The 19,707-nt window shown below is 43.5% G+C and overlaps 1 long non-coding RNA gene across 1 annotated transcript in view; it reads right to left on the bottom strand.

Moving 5' to 3' along the window:
- LOC148139522 (uncharacterized) overlaps positions 1 to 16,511 on the bottom strand; it is a 43,866-nt gene extending 27,355 nt beyond the window's left edge. The window contains exons 1-5 of the long non-coding RNA XR_015753631.1: positions 16,498 to 16,511; positions 15,769 to 15,875; positions 12,947 to 13,029; positions 5,729 to 5,833; positions 480 to 571 (exon numbers count right to left, since the gene is read on the bottom strand). This is a non-coding gene — a long non-coding RNA (uncharacterized LOC148139522). The remainder of the gene's footprint in view (positions 1 to 479; positions 572 to 5,728; positions 5,834 to 12,946; positions 13,030 to 15,768; positions 15,876 to 16,497) is intronic.
- Positions 16,512 to 19,707: the final 3,196 nt, after the last annotated feature.

Here is a 19,707-nt window from a genome sequence, read left to right as displayed (position 1 = left end):
CAACCCAATCTAGTCTCACCTGCCAGCATCAGCCCCACATCCCTCAGTCCCACATCCCTCAGTTTAAAACTCTCACCCTTGATTTAATTCCTGGTTGTGATCATCCCTAGCTCGCTGCATCTCACACCCTTTGAGACCTCGACAACTCATTCTGTTCAAGAGTCTTGATGACCTGCTAATTCATTACTTCACCTGTGTGGCTGCTTTTACAGTTGTCAAAGCAACAAGGTCTAAAATTCGCAGCTAAAACCTCACAGGTCTGCTTTCCCCTTTTAAGACATTCCTCAAAACTTGCTTGTTTGGCAATGGTTTTGGTCAGCTGACCTAATATCATCCTTCTCTGGCCTTATGTCTAAAGTTCCCAATAATATTTTTGTGAAATTATAAGCAGGATAATGAAACTACAAACTGTTCTTGATTTGGACATTACCTTCAAATCATCACTGTTGCTGTAATGAATACTCTGTAATGTGTCTTACCCAACCACATTGTGGGAGCACCTTCACTACACAAACTGCAGCTGTACAAGAAAGTCCCCAGGCAACAGGGCTTTGGCATTAATCACTGGTGTCTGTGGAAGGAGAAACACAGTTGATGTTTCAGGGAGTGCAAAACGGATTACAGGGAATGTAAATGGTGCAGAATTTGATAGTTAGAAATGGAAGGAAAATGCACTTGCTTATTGGAAAAAAGAATTCTTGACTGTCAAAGATTTTCCAGAAAAAAATTAATACGCAGCACATGGTCTGGGGCTGGGCAGCAGTGAAAAATTAACTTACAAAAATGTCTGTAAAAGTAATAGTAAAATATACTAAACAGACCAATAATACACCCATTGTTCTAGATTAAGGAAGCTAGATATTGACAAAGTGGTCATGAGGGAGCCCAGAGATGAAGCAGAACAGTGTAAGCTGTTATGATCCCACAGTCATAGAGATGTATAGCACCGACACAGACCCTTCGGTCAAACTCATCCCATGGAAACCAGTATCCAAACCTAATCTATTCCCATTTGCCAGCACTTGGCCCATATCCCTGTAAATGCTTCCTAATCATATCATGTGTCTATTTAGATGCATTTAACATGTTTTAATTGTACTAGCCTCCACCACTTCCTCTGGCAGCTCTTTCCACCCACTGCATGAAAGAGTTGTCCTTTAGGCCCCTTTGAAACTTTATCCGTTCACCCTAAAGCAATGCCCTCTACATCTGGACACCACCACTCCAGGGGAACCACCTTGTTCATTTACTCTATTCATGCCCCTCATGATTGTATAAACCTCCATAATATCACGGCTCAGCCTATGGCACTCCAGGGAAAACAGCCCCAGCCTTTTATGCCTCACCCTACAGCTCAAATCCTCCAACCCTAACAACATCCATGTAAGTCTTTTTTGAAACCTTTCAAGTTTCACAGCACCCTTCTGATAGGAGGCAGGCCAGAACTGCACACAATATTCCAAAAGTGGCCTAACGAATATCCTGTACAGCAACATGACCTCCCACATCCTATACTCAATGCTCTAACCAATAATGGAAAATATACTGAACACCTTCTTCATCATCCTATCTACCTGCAACTTGACATGCAAGGACTATGAATCTGCAATCCAAGGTCTCTTTGTTCCGCAAACATCTCCAGGGCCTTGCCATTCAGTGTATAAGTCCTGCCCTGATTTGCTTTTTCAAAACGCAGCACCTCACATTTATCTAAATTAAACCCCATCTGATCAATATCTCATTGTAATCTGAGGTAACCTTCTTCATTATCCACAATACCTCCAATTTTGTATGACCTGCAAACTCATTTACGATACCAAATCATTTAAATGAATGACGAAACAAATCCAGAAATAAACATCCATTTCTCTGAGTTTGAATGTGCTCTGTGTAAATCCTGCCCAATGACTCTGTACCAGAGAAAGGCTGCACATGCGCCTGGCTGCACCTTGCCCCCTACAAAGCTGGCGGCTCCGCACGTGTCCATTGAATTCTTGCCCCAAATAAAGATGGCGGCGCGCACTCATGTCTGCAGCCACACTGAGGCAATTCCCCGTTTACTGAAAACACGAGACTGAAACGTTCAAATTTGTGTTTTCCGATGTGCACATTTTGTTTGTAAAACCTCTCCACTCATACAGAATCTCTCTGATCTCCTGCGGTTCCACAGACAGCCTTGATGATTTTTGCGGGTACCTATTCTCTGCCTGGTTACTCGTTTGTCCTTAGTGTATTTGTACAATCACTTTGGATTCTCCTTAAACCTATTTCCTAAAGCTATCTCATGTCCCCTTTTCACCCTCATGGTTTACCTCCTACTGCCCCTACACTCCTCTAGGGATTCACACAAACACAGCTGTCTGTACCTGACATATGCCTCCTTCATTTTCTTGACCAGGCAGCAGTCTTTACACCTACCAGCCTTGGCCTTAACAGGAACATACTGTCTATGTACTCTCATTGTCGCAGGCCTATGGAGGCAATGGCAGATGAGGATACAGAAGCAATCATTCTCAGTAAAGAGGTAATGCTGGGAAAGATAACAGCCTAAAGGTAGATGGGTCTCCTGGTTCTGATGGAATGAAAGAGATGGTGGGGAGGGAAAGGAGGGGGGGGGTCAATAACAAATAGATCTTGTGATAATTCACTAAAATGTGTTGGATTCTGGGATGGTTCTGACAGAATGGAAGCTCAAATGTGGTGCCACTATTTTACAAAATGTTAGCTTAACTTCTGTTGTGGAGAAAATGCTTGAACCTCAAGGAAGTAGTGGTGAGATATCTGGGTAGAAACTGTCTCATTGAGCAGGAGAAAGTGAGGTCTGCAGATGCTGGAGATCAAAGTTGAAACTTTATTGCTGGAACAGCACAGCAGGTCAGGCAGCATCCAGGGAACAGGAGATTCGACGTTTCGGGCACAGGCCCTTCTTCAGGAATGAGCAGAGTGTTCAGCAGGAGAAGATAAAAGGTAGGGAGGTCCCTCCTCCCTACCTTTTATCTTCTCCTGCTGAACACTCTCATTGAGCAGACACAGCATGGATTCATGAAAGGCAGGTCATGTTTAATGCATTTACTGGAATTATTTGAGGATACGACGAGTGCGTTGGACAAGGGAGACGCGGTGGATGTGGTGCACTTGGATTTCCAGAAGGCATTCGATAAGTTGCCACATAAAAGGCTGCTGAATAAGGTAAAGATGCACAGCATTGTGGGTAATGTATTATCATTGATACGGGATCGGTTAACCAACAAAAAGTAAAGAACGGGGATAAATGTGAGTTTGGATCAGTGTTGGCACTACAACTGTTTACAACTTACACAAATGTTTTGGAGTTGAGGACCAAGTGTACGGTGTCAGAGTTCACATTTGATACAAAGATGAGGTAGAACAATGTGTGCAGAGGCCACTGTCAGTCTGCATAGGGATACAGATCAGTTACGCGAATGGGTAAGGATCTGGCAGATGGAGTTCAATGTTGGGATGTGAGGCCATCCATTTTGGTCGGACTAACAGCAAACTGGATGATGAAATGGTGAAAATGTGCACCATGCTGCTGTACAGAGGGAGCTGGGTGTCTTTGTGCATGAATCACAGGAAATTGGTTTGCAGGTGCAGCAGGTAATTAAGGCAGTGAAGGGAATATTGTCCTTCATTGCTAGAGGGATGGTTATGCTGCAGCTGTACAGGGGGCTGGGGAGGCACACCTGGAGTCCTGTGTACAGGTTTGGTCTCCTTACTTCAAGAAGGATGTATTGGCACTGGAGGGAGTACAGAGGAGGTTCACTAGTTTGAGTTGGGAGTTGAGAGGATTGGGGTATGTGGAGAGATTGAGAAAACTGGTTCTATAGTCATTGTAATTTAGAAGAATGGGAAGTTGGATAGGAAACAATAAAATTATGAAGGGAGTAGATAAGATAGAGGCTATTTCCACTGGGGCGGGTCAAACTACAGAGCATTATCTCAAAATAAGGGGGAGCAGATTTAGGACTGAGTTCAGGAGACGCTTCTTCAGCTAAAGGGTTGTGAATCTGTGGAATTCCCTGCCGAGTGTACCATTTGACATTATCAACTTGAATGCCTTTAAGGCAAAAGGTAGATTTGTGAACAGGAAAAGAATTAAGGGTTATGGTGAGAGATCAGGAAGTTGGAGCGGAGGCCATGAGAAGATCAGCCCTGATCTTGTTGAATGGCAGAGCAGGCTTGAGGGGGCGGATGAAAGTTCTTGCCTTGGGCCATCAAAATTGGCCTTTGTCCAATTCAGAACCTTAACTCTTAGATCTGGTATATTATTTTCTGTAACTATTTTAAAACTTGTAGAATTATCAGAGACTCCCAACAGTGTGGAAGCAGGTCATTCAGCCCATCACATTGATACTGACCAGGAGAGCCTCCTAACCTCCCCCTATAACATTGCATTTCCCAGGGCCAGCCAACCTACACATCCCTGAACATTATGGGCAATTCAGCCTGGATAATCCACCCAACCTGCACATCCCTCAACACTGTGGGCAATTCAGCCTGGACAATCCACCCAACCTGCACATCTTTGGACTGTGGGAGGAAACCAGAGCACCCGGACGAAATTCATGCAGAAAACCCCAATAAGGTGATTATCCCTTACTTATTTCCCAGTTCCACCTAAATAACTTCACTGGGCGTACTCCCAGGAATATCCTCCCTAAGCAAAAACATAATGCTATCCCGAATCAAAAATGCTACTCCCCCTCCTCTCTTGTCCCCCTTTCTATTCTTCTTATAGCATCTATACCCTGGAACATTAAGCTGCCAGTCCTATCCATCCCTGAGTGATGCCTCTGTAATTGCTATAATATCCCAGTGCCATGTGCAAAACCATACCTTGAGCTCATATGCCTTCCCTGTCAGGTCTCTTGCATTGAAGTAAATACAGTGCAACTGCTCAGTCCGACTTCATTCTGTGCCTTGCCCTTGCCTGCCTTGACTATTTGATTTCTGAACTGTACCAGCCTCAGACATATCTCTTTCCTCACTATCTTCTTGGGTTTACACCCACTTCCTCACTGGTTTAATGCCTCCCGAGTATCACCAGCAAGTCTCCCTGCCTACACATTAGACACCTTCCAATTCAGGTACAATCCATCCTTCTTACGCAAGTCAACTCTACTCCAGAGGAGATCACAACGATCCAAAAAACGTGAATCCTTTTCCCCTGCACCAGCTCCTTAGCCACTCATTGAGCACCTCTTCCTCCTCTGTAATATGGACATTTTCCAAGATGTCACCATTTATTTCCCCACATTCTATATCTCCGATGTACTTCTTCACAGTAAACACTGATGCAAAATACTTGTTTCCTAACTCGCCCATCGCCTGCAGCTCCACACAATGGCTGCCTTGCTGATCTTTGAGGGTCTCTATTTTCTCCCTAGTTAGCCTTTTGTTCCTCATGTATTTACAAAAGTCCTTCGGATTATCCTTAATCCTATTTGCCAAAGCTATCTCACGTCCCTTTTTTGCCTCTTGATTTCCCTCTTAATTATACTCCTACTGCCTTGAGACTCAAAATTTTTTTGGATTGGAATAAATGCAAAATATAACATCCTGACAAAACAAATGAGGGTAGGACTTTCACTCAATAAAAGTACGGCCTTGAGTAGTGATATGGGAACAAAGAGACCAAGGGGTTCATGTCTTTGAAGTTTGTGTTACATGTAGACAGGGTGGTTAAGAAGGTGCTTAGCACACTTACCTTCATTGTTCAGACCTTTGAGTACAGGAGTTGGGACGTTATGTTGAGGATGTACAGGACATTGGAGAGGCCTCTTCTGGAATACTCTGTCCAGTTCTGGTTGTGCTGTTATAGGAAGGATATTATTAAATTGGAGCATGTTGCCATGAATGGAGGGATTGTGTTTTAAGGAGAGGCTGGATAGGCTGGAACTTTTTCACTGGCATGCACAAGGTTGAGGGGTGACCTTATTAGAGGTTTATAAAATCAGAAAGAGTGTAGATAAAGTGAATAGCCGGGGGAGAGGGAGGTTCAAATCTCGGGTGCATTCATTTTGAGAAGAAATTAGAAAGATTTGAGAAAAGACATTAGGGTTTTAAAAAAAATTATACGTGTGAAATGAACTTCCAGAGGAAGTGGTCGCTGTGAGTACAATTACAATATTTAAAAGACATTCAGATTAGTACATAAATAGGAAACATTTGGATGGATGTGGACTAAGCGGAGGCAGGCACAATTAGTTCAGTTTGGAATTATGGTTGGCATGGACTGGTTGGACCACAGGGCCTGTTTCCTTGCTGTATAACATTATGACGCTAATCCTCACTAACTCTAAATTCCTCCATCCTCAACTCTCCCGATCACTGTCACTTCATCCAGCTTCAAAACTCTTCCTTATTTATATAATTCCTCACCAGCCACAGAACGCTCCCTATCTCATGTCCTCCAGTTTCGCAAATCTCTACGATATGTGCCTTTCTTTCGTTCCAGCCTTGAGGATGCCCTCATTCACTCCGATTGGTTGGAGGACAAACTGGTACGGCCTGGTCCTCCAGTACTGCCCTCTGCCTCCTATTGGCCTGCACTGACATCAATCATCGGGGCCCATTGTGAGGTGAGTGGTGGGATCCTCCCTCTCTCTGCCCTGGGATGAGCTACAATATTCACACTCAATGGGGCAGTATCACAGAGCACAGGGCCTGGGGCTATTCAGCCCATTTGGGATGTACCCTCTCCCTCTGGAGATGCTGCAAATCTGTCCGAATTCCCTTCCCATTTGCCCATAGCCTCCCAAATCTTCCCTTAAAAAGTAAAATTCCAAATCTGTTTATGAATAACTGCTGAGTCTGTGTCCAGCTGCCATTCAGACTGTTCCAAATGCTCAGAACTTACTGAATAAAATAATGTTCACATTATTTGCCAATTACCTGAAAATAGTTACTAAAATTGTGACATTGTTAACATTTCCACTCTCTCTGCAGATTAGATATCCGAGAAACAAATTTGCACCTGGTCAAAATCACTGCTTAACCTTCTCAGCTCCAAGGACAATTATCTGTGCTTCTGCTAGCTCTCCACAAAAGAGGAACACATCTTATTTTCATTTGTTAGTGTCATAGAGATGTACAGCACAGAAACAGACCTTTGGTCCAATTTGTCCATGCCAAATAGGAATCCTCAACAAATGGAGCCCCATTTGCCAGCTATTGGTCCGTATCATTGGAAACTCTTCCTATTCATGTACCCAATCGGATGCCTCCACTTCTTCATCTGGCAGCTCATTCCACACATACACCACACACAGCTTGAAAACTTTGCCCCTTAGATCCGTTTTTAATCTTTGCCCTCTCAACTTAAGCCCATGTGATCTTATTTTGATCCCACCTAACTGGGGGGAAAAGACCCTGGCTGTTCACCTTATCTGTGCGCTTCATGATTTTATAAATCTCCATCAAGTCACCTCTCAGTCTTTGGCTCTCCAAGGAAATTAAGCCTCCTCCTGTAGCCCAAATCCTCCAACCCTAGCAAAGTCTTTGTGAATCTTGTCTGAACTCTTTCAAGATTCACAACATCCTTTCCAGAACAGGGAATTTCGAACTTCAAACAGAATTCCTGAAATGGCTTAATCAATGTCCTGTCCAACCACAATTTGACGTCCCAGCTTCTGTACTCAATGCATTGACCAATAAATATAAGCATACCAAACCCCACCTTCACTAGTCTGCCTACCTGCGACTCTCCTTTCAAGGAACAATGAACCTGCACTCCATGGTCTCTATGTTCAGCAACATTCCCAAGGATTTTCCCATTAAGTGTACAAGTCCTGCTCTGATTTGCCTTTCCAAAATCCAACAGCTTACATTTGTCTAAATTGAACCCAGTCTGCCATTCCTCGCTCCAATGGCCCATCTGGTCAAGATACTGTTGCATTCTGAACTTGTCCACTTCTTCATTGTCCACTACACCTCCAAGTTTGGTGTCTTCTGTAAACCCACTGACCATATCTCATATATTCACATCCAAGTCATTTATTTAAGGACCCAATATCCATTCCTGCAGGACAATGCTGCTCACAGGCCTCCAGTCCGCAAAGCAACCCTCCATCACAACCCTCTGCCTCCTACCTTCAAGTCAGTTTTATATCCAAATGGCTTATTCTCCCAACATTTCATGTTATCTAACCTTGCTAACCAGTCTGCTTTGTGGAACATCGTTCATTGACCATATAGACAACGTCCACAGTCTGCCTTCATCAATCATCTTTGTCACATCTTCAAAAAAACTCAATTAAGTTAGAGAGAGAGAATTTCCCACACACAAAGCCATGTTAACTATCCCTAATCAATCCTTGTCTTTCGAAATACATGTAAATCCTGTCCCTCAGAATCCCTTCCAACAACTTACCTACCACTGATGTTAGGTGGACTGTTCTCTTGTTCCCTAGCCTTTCCTTACCACCTTTTTAAATAATGGCACCCATCTTCCAGCACCTCACCTGTCACAAACAATGAAATAAATACCTCAGGGAGGGGCACTGCCATCACCTTCCTAGCTTTCCACAAATTTCTGGGATACACCTGATCAGGTCCCAGGGATTTATCCACCTTGCTACTGTTTAAGACATCCAGTACTTCCCCCTCTGTAATCTAGACACTTTTCAAGTTATCACTATTTATTTCTCCAAACTCTCTAGAATAGAATAGCAAAGTATTTCTCCCACATCTTGTTGTTCCATAGATGGCCTTGTTGATCTTTAAGGGGTCCTATTCTCGGTCTGGTTATTATTTTATCCTTAATATATTTTTGCTCTCCTGATTACCCTCGAGTATATTCCTGTAAAAACGTGATTCTGTCCTCCCAATTCCTCCGCCTCTGCCATATCTGCTCCCAGGAGAAGCAATACCACTCCAGGACATCCCAGAAAGGTTTCCTCTTTCAAGGACTGGATTTCTCTCCCCCTTGATCAACAATGCACTCCAATGCATATCCTCCACTTCCTGTACCTCCGCCTTCCCCCCACCCCTCCAACCACAATAAGAATATAACCCCCCAGTCCTCACCTGCCACCCACTAATCTCCATTAACCTCTGCTATGTCCGCTACCTACAGTCAGACCCCACCACCAGGGATATATCTCCCTCCCCAGCCCTTTCTATCTTCCGCAGAGACCATGGGATCTTTGGTGCTGATGTGCTGCCCCACGGATACCTCAGTCACTCACCCTGCCAAATGGCCTAGTGAGATTATCACTAGATGGATAATCCAGACACCCAGATAACGTTCTGGGGCCAGGGGTTTGGATCCCGTCACGGCAGACAGTGGAATGTGAATTCAATAAAAATTTGGAATTAAGAATCTATTAAAGACCATGAATCCATTGTTGATTATTACGAAAACAAATCTCATCAGATTCGCTAATATCCTTCAGGGAAGGAATCTGCCATCCTTACCTGGTCTGGCCTACATGTGACTCTAGACCCACAGCAATGTGGTTGACTCTTTACTGCCCTTTGAGCCCAGCCAGTGACACCCCCATCCTGTGACTGAATAACAAAGAAGGTCAAGTCTTGTACACAACCATACTATTCTTACAGAGAAGTGATCTCTTAGTAAATTTGCTTCTCAACTCCCTGCTGACTATTGGGGAAGGGGGAGGGGGGGGTCAATAGTACCATCCCAATAAGGAGATCATCCCTTTCTTATTTGTCAGTTCCATCTGTATAACCTGCCTGGATGTACTCCCAGGAATACCCTCTTGAAGCCCAGCTGTAATGTTATCCATAATAAAAAATACCTCTCCCCCTGCTCTGTTGCCCCCTTTATATCTTTGCTATAGCATCTATATACTCGAACATTAGGCTGCTGGCCCTATCCATCATTAAGTCATGCCTCTGTGTTTGCTATTATATCCCAGTGCGATGTTCAAAACCATACCCTGAGCTCCTCTGCCCGGCCTATCGGGCCTCCTGCATTGAAATAAATGCAGTGTAACTGCTCATTCTGTGCCTTGCCCTTGTCTGCCTTGACTGTTTGACGTCTGAACTGTACCAGTGTCAGACTTAGCTCTTCCCTTACTCTCTCTCTGGGTTTACCCACATTCCTTCACTGGTTTAATGCCTCCTGAATAGCACTAGCAACTGTTCCCTTCCACTCCCAGTACAATCCATCCTTCTGATGGAGGTCAATTCTACCCCACAAGAGATTCCAATGATCCAATAATGTGAACTCTTCTCTTCCGATGTCATTGATACCAATAAACAACAGCCTCCCCTCAAAATGGTTATTCTCCCCTTTAAGAATATTCTGCTCCCTCTCTGAGACATCCTTATACAAAAATTACACATTCGAATCATAAACCTTACACTCATCAGGTCATCAGAAAAGGATTACATGACACATTGAAGGTTTGGGGAGACCTTTTGAGAGAATGCGATGATTCAAAGGAGAATTTTTAAGCAGCAAATGGGATTGATCTGAAACACAATACTCACACACACAATGCGAATGTACTGAGTAATTCAATCAGAGTTTGGCAGAATATTTACTGAGATTACCATCTGAATGTCCACCCATAATATCCTGTAATACAAGTTTCTAAAATCTGTCACTCTCAGTTCAGGTTAGAAACTCACACCATCCCCTCCTCGTGGCTCAGGATTACTGTACATATTACCCTTGAGGACAACAGCAGTCAACTCAGGGGGAAATCTGTGGGTTTCTAGGAGATTCCAACTTGATTAGATTAGATTGCTTACAGTGTGGAAACAGGCCCTTCGGCCCGCCGACACCGACCCGCAACCCATCCATACCCCTACATTTACCCCTTATCTAACACTACGGGCAATTTAGCATGGCCAATTTACCTGACCTGCACATTTTTGGACTGTGGGAGGAAACCGGAGCACCCGGAGGAAACCCACGCAGACACAGGGAGAACGTGCAAACTCCACACAGTCAGTCGTCTGAGGTGGGAATTGAACCCGGGTCTCTGACGCTGTGAGGCAGCAGTGCTGACCACTGTGCCACCGTGCCACCCACTTGAGATCTCATGTGACTGAACACAGCAGTTCTTTGACACATTGGAGAAAATGGTCCAAGCGTCAGTGAGATATGGGGAACAAGAATTACTTTCTTTTCTTTCATTCCGTGCTGCCGCTCTGCCTCATCAATAAGACATGGGTGTGAAAGGCTAATGCCTAACGACGGGCAAGTTGTCTCCATCCTGATCAATGGGTAGGAAGATCCTTTCAATCACTCCAAAGCGTATCCCTAAAAAGATAGCAACACTGTCTGCTTCCCACTGCCCAGTGCTCCCAGTAAATGTTTGGAAGAATGGGAAGGGGGGTTATCTCCTAGAAAAGGCATAACTGTAAAGGTCTAAGAGGATTATGAAAAGACAGAGATGCTCAGGAGAAGGGGGCAACAAGTTGCCAGATGGGGTGTAACTTGGGAAAATGGGAAGTTGCTCATTTTGGAGGAGATAATAAAAGAACAAAGTACTATTTAAATGGTGGAAACCGTAGAAAGCTGCACAAAGGGACCAGGGGTAATTGTTCAGGAAACACAGAAAGCAACCACACAGTTACAACAGGGAACCAGGAAGGGGAATCGAATATTTTGTTTCAAAGGTTCTCAGTACTAGAGTTTGGAGTATATATCTGAGAGTAACGTGTGGAAGTGCTGGTGAGACCACCATATCTGCAGTAATGAGAGGAGTTTTGGTCCTTTGAGATCAGGAAATGTGTCACTTTATTGGAGGCATTTCAGGGAAGGTTCAATGAGATGATCCCTGGTTTGGAGGGATTATCTTTTAAATAAAGGCTGAAAAGGTTGGGACTCTACTCACTGGATTTTGGAGTAAGAGAGGTGATCTCATTGAGACAGATGGGATTCTTAAGGGGTTTGACAGGATAAATACTGAGAGAATGTGTCTGAGGGTAAACACTGAGAGGGGAGTCTGAAACCAGATTCTGAGTCACGGAATCAAGGGTTCTGTTTTGGATTCATCAAGATAAGGCGACACAGGCACGGGTCAGGGGTTTCAGTGGCAATGGAGCTGGGGTGAGGTGGAGAAAAGCAACGTTGAAGAGATTGGGATCGTGTGGATGTCTGATCAGGTCACCTTGGGGTCAGATATAACAGCAATATTGTGAAGAGTGTCGTTCTGTCTCAGAGAGTTCCCAATGGGAGGGAGGGGCTCAGCAGAAAGGTAAAGGTAAGGCAATGGGTTTAACCGTGACAATGTTTCAATGGAGGAAATTGCAGCTAATCGAGTAGTGGGAATGTGATAAGCAGTTTGGTAACTGAGTAACAGTGGAATAATGGAGAGGGATGATGGGGAGGGAGAGCTGGGCATCGTCAGTGTACATGTCAAACCTAACACAGTGTTTTTGGACGATATCACCTCCTGGCACTATATACGTGAGATAGAGGAGAGACCAAATCGTTGAGGGACACCAAATGCAAGTAATACAGAAAGGAAAGGGAGAGTGGAGATGGAGCAGGATTTTCCAACAACGGTGAGGTCAAATATTAGTTTTTCACAGAATGGGAGAGAAGGACATAACCAAAAAAAGACCAACAGACAGAACAAGGAACAATATCTATGAATTGGCGAGGGGGAGTGATGAGGCGGCAGTGGAGGAAAGAGAGTTGGAAAGTGAGTTTAGCGAGGTTTGGGTAAAGGGTCAAGGTGAGCTCTGATAAGGCTTGACAACTCACTGGAGAAAGATGTAGGTTTAGGACAAAAACCAGGAACACCACGTGAGGCAGTTTGGCTCAGTGGGCTAGTGGGAGGGTGAGAAGCAGCAGATTGGATTATCTCAGTCTTAGTGACAGAGAAACTCCATGTGCTCCTCACTCGGTGTTGGAGGGGAGGATGGAGGAGACAGGATGATGGACAGTGTTTTACAAAGAAACAAAACCAGGGTTAGTGATATTTAAAATGAGTGAATAAACCTGATGTATTTAGCTTTTATCCAGATTATTAAAACAAACGACTGAAGTCCTGGTTCGAATCCCGTCTTGGCAGATGGTGGAATCTGAATTCAAGAAAAAAAATGTGTTAGGAATCTCCTGATCTCCATGGAACCATTGTCAATGGCGAAAAAAATCCTGCCAACCTGACAGCGGCCCAGCCAGCTACTCAATGTATTAATCACTGCAAAGTCTCAACACAGGAATGAAGCTGGATGGACCAGTTGGCAACTAACAAGGCACCAGAAATTACAACCACAGAATCAGCCCTCTCGATGGTGCAACGTCCTCCTCACTAACATATGGTTTTTGGTGCCAAAATATGGAGAGCTGTCTCACAGACTAGTCAAGGAACAGCCTGACATAGTCATACTCACGGAATCATCCCTTACAAACAATGACCAGACACCACCATCACCATCCCTAGATATCGAGAGTGTGGTGCTGGAAAAGCACAACAGGTCAGGCAGCATCCGAGGAGAAGGATAATCGACGTTTCGAGACTCAGCCCTTCATCACCCTGACCTGCTGTGCTTTTCCAGCACCAGACTCTTGACTCTGATCTCCAGCATCTGCAGTCTTCACTTCCTCCTGAAATCTCTGGATATGTCCTGTCCCACCGGCAGGACAGACCAGGCAGAGGTGGTGGCACAGTGGTGTACAGACAGGGAGGATTTGCCCTGGGAGTACTCAGCATTGGCTCCGGAGACCAGGAAGTCTCATGGCTCCTGCTGATTACCACGTACCGTCCTCCCTTGGCTGATGGATCAGTTCTCCTTCATGTTGAACAACATTTGGAGGAAGCACTGAGAAGTAAAATGGTGTCAAACGTCCTCCGGGTACAGGATTTCAATGTCCACAATCGAGACTAGTTCTGCAACAGAATTACTGACTGAGCTGGCCAGGTCCTAAAGGACATAGCTGCTCAACTGAGTCTGCAGCGGGTGGTGAGGGAACCAACAAGAGGGAAAAACATACTTGATCTCATTGTTATGAATTGACCAGCTGCAGATACATCTGGCCATGACAGTATCAGTACGAGCGACCATCACACATTCCTTTTGGAGACACAAGTCTTGCCTTAAAGTTGAGAAAAACCTCGATTGTGTTGAGTGACACTATCACTGTTCTAAATGGGACAGACTTTGAAGAGATGTAGGATCTCAAACTGGGTATCTATTAGGAACTGTGGGACATCAACAGCAGCAGAACTTTACTCCAGCACAATCTGAAATCTCATGGGCTTGTAAATCATGCTCTCACCCATAACAATGGCCAGTAAAGAAGGGCATGCCATGAACAGCACCAGGCAGATCTAAAAATGAAGTGCCAACCAGTTGAAGCTATCAAACAGAACTACCTGCATATCAAACAGCATCAGCAGCAAGCAACAGAGCTAAGTGATCCCACATCCAATGGATCAGATCGGAGCTGTGCAGTTCTGCCACACCCAGTTGTGAACGGTGATGGACAATTAAACAACTCACTGGAGGAAGCATCACAGATATCCCCACCTTTACTGATGGAGGGGCCTCACACACCCATGCACCAGACAAGGTGACAGCATTTGCAGCAATCTGCAGCCAGAAGTGTAAAGTGAGATGATCCATCTCAGCCTTCTCCAGTGGTTTCTAACATCACAGAGGTGTTTTAAGCCAGTTCGATTAAGCTTGAATAACATCAAGAAATGGTTAAGTAGTGCAAAGTCTACGGGCCCTGCCAATATTCTGGCAATAATACTGATGGCTTGTGCTCCAGAACTTGCCACCCACCAAGCCAAGTACCGCTCCAGCACTGGCATCTACCGACAATGTGGAACATTGCCCAGGGATGTTCAACACAAACACAGGGCAATCCAACCCAGGAAATTTCCCTCTATCAGTCCACACTCGATCAGCAGTAAAGTGATGGAAGATGTCATTATCAGGGCTACCAAGCAGCAGCTGCTCAGCAACAGCCAGCTGAGCGACACTTATTTCAGGCACCACCAGGGCCACTCAGCTCCCGATTGTGTTACCGCCCTGATTCACAATCTGGCAACCAGCTGAATCCCAGAGGTGAGGTGAGTGTGATAACTCAGTCCCACTCCAACACCACTATTTCTAGCTGATTCCACCCTTGCCTCAGCTCATATACTTTCATCAACCTTGTGTTATCTCCAGACTTCATTTTCCAAACACACTCAGGGCCAGCTTCCCACATTCAACCTCCCAGTAATCTCAAGAAAGTCTGAATCTCTACTTGTTGATTCATCAAAAGGCTCCTCTTCATAATCAACAGCATACAGCCATAGAGATGCACAGCAAAGAAAAAGACCCTTCGGTCCATGCCGACCAGATATCCGAACCCAATCGAGTCTCACCTGCCAGCACCTGGCCAATATCCCTCAATTTAAATTTCTCACACTTGATTTAATTCCTGGCTGTGATCATCCCTACCTCCCTGCACCACACACACTTTGTGACCTCGACAACTCATTTTCTTCGAGACTCCCAACCATTTGTTAATTCATTACTTCACCTGTGTGGTTGTTTCTGCAGTTGCTGAAGCAGTATGGTCTGCAATTCGCAGCCAAAACCTCTCAGGACTGCTTTCCACCTTTAAGACATCCCTCAAAACCTGCTTTTTGGCAATGCTTTTGGTCACCTGACCTAATATCTTCATCTCTGGCCTTATGTCTAAAGGTCTCAATAGTATTTTTGTGAAATTATAAGCATGATAATAAGAATACAAACTGTTGTTGATTTGCACATTATTTTCAAATCATCACTGTTGCTGAATGAATAATCTATAATGTCACTTACCCAACCACACTGTGAGAGCACCTTCACCACACAAACTGCAGCTGTACAAGAAAGTCAAACATCACCCTCTCCACAGGCATCAGGGCTTTGGCATTAATCACTGGTATCTGTGGAAGGAGAAACACAGTTGATGTTTCAGGGAGTGCAAAATGGATTACAGGGAATGAAAATGGGGCAGAATTTGATAGTCAGAAATAGAAGGAAAATACTCTTGCTTATTGGAAAAAAGAATTCTTGACTGTCAAAAATATTCAAGAAAAAAGTAATCTGATAATAGAGCAGCACATAGTCAGGGGCTGGGCCGCAGTGAAAAACTAATTTACAAAGGGTTTAAAAAAGTAATAATACAGGACTAAACAGACCAAAAATGCACCCATGGTTCGAGACTAAGGAAGCTAGATATTGACAAAGTGGTCATGAGGGAGCCCAGAGGTGAATCAGAGCTGTATGGGCTGCTATGATCACAATGACTCTATACTGGAGAAAGGCTGCACATGCGCCAGGCTGCACCTTGCCCCCTACAAAGATGGCGGCGCAGCACGTGTCCGAATAAAGATGGCGGCGCTCACTCAGGCCTGCAGCTGCGCTGAGGAAATTCCTCATTTACTGCAAACACGGGACTGGGACGTTTAAATTTGTATTTTCCGACGTGCACAATTTGTTTGTAAAACCTCTCCGCTCATGGCAATACAGTTTTTCTCCGGTTTCCCTGTTTATTTCTTTCCTTACCGTATCCTTTCTCTTCATAACTTCCCGAACATTCATAACAGCAACTGTGCGCCGCCCGTGAGGGTGATCACATGGTTTAGTTTAGCTCCGCCCTTCATTCACTTTGATTGGTTGGAGGACCAACATCCCGCTAGGTCATCCAGCTCCGCCCACCGTCCTTTCATTGGTCCGGTGCTGACATCAATCACCCGGAGTCCCTTTGTTTGCTAGAGCATGCGCAGTGTGTCCTGCTTTAGCTGATATGTTGGGTAATGTGATGGGAGAGTTTACTGAGGGTAAGAATTCCCTTTGTGTGAGCTCTGCAGTAGATTTCCTTTATTCATGGAGGGAATTGCCTTCCTACTCATGACTGTATAGCTGTGATTGATGAATCAATGCCATCTGAACCAGTACATAAACACCACTTTTTCACATCTGAGATCTTTAGCACATTGTATCACGCTCTTCTTTGGAAACAAAAAAAAAACATGAAATGGAGCCTCAAGGAATCGGAGCAGGAGTAGGACATTCATCCCCTCCAGCTTGTTCCCCCATTCTATCAGATCATGGCTTGGCCAACCCAGACCTCAACACCTCTTTTATGCTTGATCCGCATAGCCCTCAACTGCTCAATATTTCAAAAATCTATCTGCCCTCTTTTAAAATAATTTGAGATAGAATCATAGATTCCCTACTATGTGGAAACAGGCCCTTCAGCCCAACAAGCCAGAACAACCCTCCGAAGAGTAACCCAACCTTTCCCCTCCCACATTTAACTTTCACAATTGTTTGGGTGACAAAATTCTACCCATTCATTGAGAGAAAAAATTCTTTACTTTTTCTAAAATGAATGTTCCCTTATGTAATGTCCCCTCGTTTGAGACTTCACTGGTGCTCGAAGATCTAGTCAACATCTATTCTGTCAAGCTCCTCAGAATCTTGTTTCCATAAGATCACCCCTGCTTATCTATTCTTGATAGGTCAACCCTTTCGTCCTCGAAGCACCTAAGTGAATCTTTTTTGAATGGTTTCCGATGTTAGTTTATCCTTTATTAAATATGGGAGCTAACATTGTATACAACACTGCAAGTGAGGACTCACCAACAGCCAGTGTGGTTAACCAATCCTCAATCCATGCTAATACATTACGCCGATATCATGAGCTCCTAAATTGTGCAAATAACTTTTATGTAGCACCTTATCATTTGCATTTTTAAAATCCAAATACAGAACATCATTGGATTGCCCTTTATCAGCCCTTCTTGTTATCTCCTCAATGAACTGTTGCAAATTTGTCAAATATAGTTTCTCTTTCACAAAACCCAGTCTATCATGTTTAATGATAAGCTTTCCTAAACGTCCTGCAATTTCTTACTTTAATATTCGACTCTGTAGATTCTTTCAGTAAATTTGCTAAGTATGATTCCCCTCTCTTAAATCCATGCGGACTCTGTACAATCTTGTCACTGTTCAGTAAGAAACTTGACTGTACTCCAATGTAATTAGTAAATGTATCTGTATTTATTTTTAAAAATAGATTACTTATCAATGCTGGACCCATGCAATATCAATAAATTATTGACTCTGAATTTGGGCTATAATGTTTTATTTGTTAATTCCTTTGCGTACTGTGTTATGCAGACAGCACCAAGTGAACACTCTTAATTGTGAGTAACTTTGAAAATAATATAATTGAAAAATGACATCCCAAAATGCTGCCTCATTATTGTGCAAGGAGGATTTTGCATTCAATAGTTTGCAGATAAAATTGAACAGCTTTTTGCTGCAATTTGGCCAGACTGCAGGTTACACCAAAGTGGCAACTCTGCTCTCAAATTCTTACTTGACACTGCCCAAGGCGATACTGATGGGACTTCACTTTGCCATTCTTGTTCATCAGCTTTATTTCCAGGTTTAATTCTATAATCATTCTGGAGCTTGTAATTTTAGACAACTTCTCTTTTAGGTACATATGTAAATATCATCCTGAAATGTTGCACTGAATGGTACCAAATTTGAAATTAGTCTCTAATCTGATAGTAACGTGCTTTGACCCTTCTACATATGTATTGGCATAAGTTTATGCCAGTTATTTTTCTGAAGCCTGTGATTCCTGATGAAGGGCTTATGCCCGAACCATCAACTCTCCTGCTTCTCGGATGCTGCCTGACTTCCTGTACTTTTCCAGCATGACACTTTTCGATTCTGATGTCCAGCTTCTTTGGTCGTCACTTTCTCCTTTGAGTAGATTAAACCAAGAATAATTTTTGTTGATCGAAGTGCAATAGGAACCAATTCATGAAATTCAGATATCTCACATTTACCTTAACAATGTGAAGGCTAAGACATTACTAAATTATTGTCAGTAATTGAAACCGTGCTGACAAACTTGTGCAGTATCAGTGCCTCAGCTTTAGAGTGTTCCCAGATATCGCGCAGCCGCAGTATTTTGTTTTGCACTCAGCTATATGTTGTTCTCACTTGTTTCTTTGTGAAAGATTACAAAATTAACTTAGATAAATGAACTTATGATTTCTTTTACCAATGTTGGGGGAAAAAAAATGTCAGTATTTCAAGTGCTGATAAAGTAAAATAAACTGATAATCAGTAGAAAGGGTTTAAGATGGATATGGAACAAATGCTGGCAAATGGGATTAGATTTTTGATATCTGGTCAGCATGGACAAGTTGGACTGAAGGGTCTAAGTTTGTGTTGTACAACTGTGACTTCATTCTCTCAATTATTCAAGAAGTTGAATACTTCGAGGAGGAAAAGGAAAATTTATGCAGAGAATACACTTCCAATGATGATTGAGGTAGATCAAACTCACATTGTTTCATGACCTTTTCCTCTGGGTTCTTCAATGAACAAACTTGTTTTATTATCTGAATAACTATGTATCATGTGATTTGTTTCGCACAATATATTTCGTTAGGATCTATTAAGAAGTGTTCATTCTTAATAGATCTATTAAGAACTATTAAGAAGTGTTCATTTTTAAAATTTAGGCAGCTTGATTGTTCAGCAAGAAAAGTTTAGCGTTTTACTCCCACTGAATCATTGCTCTATAAAAGGTGACAAGCTTTTTATTTTTTCTGGGCACTGAATATATGGAAGTCAATTCTGAAGGAAATAATCCTCGTCGTAATGTTCCCACATATGGGGAGTAATTGCTTCTGGTCACTCTTCAGGTTACAGAGGCTAGGAAAGAAATGAGTTGGCCAAAGTTAG

Source organism: Chiloscyllium plagiosum, unplaced genomic scaffold, assembly GCF_037043375.1.
Source record: "Chiloscyllium plagiosum isolate Xiang-an unplaced genomic scaffold, Cpla_swu_hap1 HiC_scaffold_38, whole genome shotgun sequence".
Lineage (NCBI taxonomy): Eukaryota > Metazoa > Chordata > Chondrichthyes > Orectolobiformes > Hemiscylliidae > Chiloscyllium > Chiloscyllium plagiosum.
This window is presented reverse-complemented; position numbering and strand designations above follow the sequence as displayed.